Below are 5,149 nucleotides of genomic sequence, written 5' to 3' on the forward strand. Positions count from 1 at the left end.
AATATGCATTGCCATCTCTGCCTTATTTTGTCATGGGTTTATATAGCTTTTCCTAAGGTGAGTTCTGGCCTAGGCAGGGTGATGCCAAGACACCCGAGGAACACACCAGGCAGCTGATAAAGTAATCTCTCTGCCCAAGAAATACAGTTCCCTGGTGAAGACGAAGCATCCAGCCAGGCTGGGTAATCCCGCACAGGCTGCCTGCTCCTGGGACAGCCTAATGCTGCTGCTTGCAAACGGAGGGTCTTTTGGACTGATTGCATTATAATTTAATCCATCCTTCAGCGATTTTAGCCTTCAATATTGTTGTTATTTTATACCTCAGCAGAAGTTCATAAGGAACAAAATGATGTTGCAATCCTCCAGGGGGAAGCTGGCAAGAGTCACGAATCCATCTTTGTGGAAACAGATTTAAGCTTAGGTCCAAATAATTAGTTCTTTACCCAGGCCTTAAGCTAAGGAGAAAGTGAGTTCATCTGCAGAGGCTGCAGAATAACTTCCTGGGAAGCTGTGTTAGGCTCACAGGTTTTTTGCACACTCATTTATAAAGCAGAGGCTCAGCTCACAGTCAGGAGTCAGAGCATGGAGCGATGGTGTGGGCAGGATAACACAGTGCTCCTGCCTGCATTGCCAGGATGAACTTTTGCATGGGCAGCAGAGAGACCCCTGGGCTCTACACTGAAGCTCACTTGGATAAAAAGCCTTTTTTCCCCACCTTGTTTTGATGCCGCCAGCTTCCTGCTGCTGTGGCATAGGGGATGCTCTTGCAGAAAGTGCAGCAGGATGGGAGGAGGGAGGATGCACATATGGGGAGCTGGTTTAGACCCAGCCTGTAACTCAGTGCAATGCAGCCACTCACTCACCTTGAGCCGACAACTATTAACTTTAGTTAAGAACTAAAATAAAGTAAAATATAGTGATAACAGAAAGAATACCAACAATAACAGTAATAGTAATAGGAAGAATGTCAACAATAACAATAATAGTAATAGGAAGAATGTCAACAATAACAATAATAGGAAAAAACAAGAGAAGAAATGAAAGCTCAGGAAACACAAGCGATGCACAATACAGTGGATCACCACCTGCCGACCGATACCCAGCCCGACCCAAGCAGCAATAGGCCCCTCCCAGCCAACTCCCCCCAGTTTCTATACTGGGCATGACGAGCTGTGGTATGGACTAGCCCTTTGGTTAGTTGGGGTCAGGTGTCCTGTCTCTGCTCCCTCCCAGCATCTTGTGCCCCTCCTCACTGGCAGGGCATGAGACTGAAGTCCTTGATCAGGGTAAGTGCTACTGAGCAGCAACTAAAACATGGGTGTGTTATCAGCATTGTTCTCAGGCTAAAGTCAAAAACACAGCACTGCACCAGCTACTAGGAAGAAAAATAACTGTTATAGCTGAAACCAGGACAGGAGTTCCAACTGCATTCCCACCAGCAGATCCCTACCTTTGGAAACTCAGCAATGTCTGAAACACCTCTAAGCAGAGACATGGCTAAGAAAAGCCTCTTGTTGGTGCAAACAGCATGAAAGCCTTGGGAGGTAGTGAGTGGAGTGATCCCTGTTCTCCCATGGGTTGCTCCCTGCTCTCCCCTGGCACCTGGATAACATCTTTGTGGAAGAGTCCATGATGCAGAGCTGCTACAGACTAGTGAAATGCTGGGCTTTAACTGGGCTTTAGCTTGTTGCCACAGCATCCCCATTCCACACACAACCAAAGCAAAAGTAGGGCTGAAGGATCCTCCATGCATCAGCCTTAGTAACAGGTATGTGCTCAGAAAACATCAATTTTCATCATCACTCTCCTCCGTGACAACAGTGACCGAAGCTCTGCAGGGCTGGAGAACGCAGTGAAATCTTGTCAGTGAAGGAAAAGATGAAGGAAACCACCCTGTGAAGGCACCCAAAGGAGAGGAAATCAGCCCGAGGAACAGAAAGTTAGCTACATAAATTTCTCAAGCTCACAAGGCAGGATAAAGCTCAACCCTCCCCTAGGCAAAGAGTAAACGGATAAAACCAGTCCCATTACACTGAGCCACTTAAAGCCATTTGAAAGATAATGGCAGTTCCTACGAGTCCGATGGCTGCTGCACAGGTGGGAATTCCCCCCCTGCATTTACTGAACCTCATTCCAGGAGCATGTGCTGTGGGATTTCAGCCTATGGGTCTTTTACACACATCTTTCCCTCTGCCCAGGAGTCCCGCTCAGTTTTGCGGGTAGTTCCTGCACAACAGGAGGAGCTGGAGCTGTGCAGAACTCCTGCTGTACTGCACACCTCAGAGAGCCCCTGGCGTTGGCCCAACTTTAAGACCAGCCCTTTGGTCTTGAGCATCGAGCCCTGCATCCCTGTGGAGGAGACATGGGTTGAATTTGTCTCTCTTCACCCCAAATCCCAGGGAAGACCCCAGCTCCCCTGTAGCTGAAAAATCAAGAGGCCCCAGAAGTTCTTGTTTGCTTCCCACCTTTCCTCAGTTCCAAGAGGGACATGTCCCACCAGCACCCACCACCTTGCTCCCTCCACAAACCTCCTCTTGGAGGCTTTCTGAAAAGATGGAAGATAAATCCTTCAACCCACACACAAGCTTTAATTCCCCCTTTGCCTGCAGGGAGCTTAAAACCACCATGCTCACCATGTAGTGTCAGCCAGGGAGCTTGCTGTGAGCCGCAGAGACCTGGCAAACTTGGCTCATGCGTCATCCCTCCCGCTCCCTATCTCATTGGGGGGGTGTTAGGAAACCCCAGTCCTCCACAATTCCAGCCAGGAGGAGCAGAGCAGTGGCCGCATGTTTTAGGGGCCACAGGAGCACCGCACGATGTATTTCTCACGCTGCTGCTGCTGCTGAGGCTGCACTCAGGAGGAGTGATAGCTCCGTCAGCTTCCCTTTGCCCACAGCCAGCTGTGTTTTCTCTTCTTTATTCCTGCTTTGAGATGCGGTGTGTGGCTGGAAGCCTGTGTAAAGGTATTCCTGCTTCATTTTTAAGCTCTGCACAACAGTCTACATCATTAGCTTGGGGGGGGTTTCCCCCATATCACCCTCTTCCCTAACACACTTCTCTCCTCTTGGCCATCTCTGTGCTCCTGCTGCCTCTCGAGCAGAGCAGGATGGGGAGCTGGGGGCAGAGGATCTGGAGCTGGCATGGAAACCCCTGGGAAAGAGACCTCTGCTGAGGGCTGAGCACACTCAGTGTATGCGATTGCAATTTAAGTAGTTGTTAGATCCAGTTTTCTTTTACATGACATTACTGACTCATTAAGGTCTGATAAATTAATGCCAATCTGTGGCTGTGAGTTCAAGCAGTTGCAACTGAATCTGGGGTTTGGACGTGAACTACTAATTACTATTGTTCCCAATACAACAGCTAGGTGGGAAGTGGAAATAAAATGAGACGCGAACAAGTGCTGTGGAGCCAGCACCACCCTGTGGCGTCTGAGCCATCCCTAATTCCTCCCACCCAGGTTTCACTGTGTGTGCTCCAGAAAACGTGCTCTATGGCAGCTCAGGGCATTGCTCCTCTGGTGCCTGGCCCTCACGGCAGCGGTGGAGAGGCTTTTTGAGCCTGCTGCCAATAAACACCTTCTCTATGGGGCTGCTCTGGTTTGAGTTGTTACACCTTCCTCTTAACCACTCTCCCTCAGGCACCAAACCTCTTCTCAGGCATAAGAGCCAAGAGGGCTGACCTCCCCCTGGATAACATTACTCACAGTTCAGCTTACATGGCTTTTCTCCACTACCTGTGTTTTCCCCATTGCTGAGGCACATTTCACAGCTTTTCTCTGCCCTCTCTGAGCCCAAATCCCATTCAGGTGAGGAAGAGAAACCAGCTGGATGAGACCTTCATATTACTGGTGTCAGCATCTGCAGGAGACGAGACATCCCAGGAAGCTGTGAATGCTCCATCCCTGGCAGTGTTCAAGGCCAGGTTAGACAGAGCCTTGGGCAACATGGTCTAGTGTGTGGTGTCCCTGCCCATGGCAGGTGGTTGGAACTGGATGATCTTAAGGTCCTTTCTAACCCAAACCACTCTGTGGTTCTATGGCCCTCAGGGGCAGGAGGGCAGTTCCACTCCATGCAGCTCCTCCCACCCTCAGAGGAACACTGCAATAATGAATTTCCTGATTCAACCCTGGGAACATGGCCAGGGCATCCAAATCCAGCAGGACCAGTGGCTGCCGTGGTGTGCTGGGGCTGTGCTGGGACACCAGGGTGGTGGGTTCCATGGCAGGAGGGACAGCAGCTCTGACCTCACTGCGCCACTCGTTTCGAGGCTCTGTTTTCTGCCACATCACGGTGCAACACTTCCTCTTCCTGCGGTGGTCTTTGCAGCTCACAACGAGCACTGGCAAAGCCACCGATCTCTGGAGCACCCCTTCAGCTGGTCCTGCTCAGCAGGGCTTCCTCCAAGAAGGTGAGGGGCCCTGGGGACAATTGGCTGGGGTCTCTTTCCTGGCTGTGGGGCTTGGGGAGCTCCTGGCAATGTCCTCTGGGGCTGAGGCAGCGGCAGCGACTTGTGGTTGACGGCACTGGGCTGGGGAACCACAAGGCGAGGGCACTCGTGGGCATGGGCAGGGGGAAGCAGGCGTTTCAGCTGTCATGGGCATGTGGGTGCAGGTGGAGAGGTCCTACCCATGGAGCAGGGGCTGCACATGGGCACAGACAGGGAGATGGGCTGCTCAGCTCTGCCTGGCAGAGCCCTGCCCTGCCAAACGGTGGTGACTGCAAAGAGCTTCATGGAATATTCGCTGCGCTGCCGGAGTCCTCTGGCTCAGGGCTTAATGGAGCTGCCAGCACCGGTCATGCAGCCTCCAGCAGAGAGGGCACTGGGGTCCTTCAGGGTGCCCCCAAGCCTGTGGGGTGAGGAGATGACATTTCAGAGCTGCTTCCTTCTTGGGAGCACCCACATCTGTGTTTCCGGTGCTCTCGTGATGACTTGTTTGTGCTTCTCTTCAAGAGGAGCTGACGGTTCAGTTGTGTTTCGGAACGGCAGGCTTGCAGCACGACCTGCTGTGGTGACCCAGGACCATCCAACCACTCCCCACTGTCTCCTGCTTCTGTTCCTTGCTTGGACACCCGGAGCAGCAGCTTTGCTGTCAGGTGCGTGTCCTGTGGCTCCCCCCCCCGGGGCGTGTGGTGGGGCACCCCGCCAA

Source organism: Nestor notabilis, unplaced genomic scaffold (genome assembly GCF_000696875.1).
Source record: "Nestor notabilis isolate BGI_N333 unplaced genomic scaffold, ASM69687v1 scaffold27109, whole genome shotgun sequence".
Taxonomy (NCBI): domain Eukaryota; kingdom Metazoa; phylum Chordata; class Aves; order Psittaciformes; family Psittacidae; genus Nestor; species Nestor notabilis.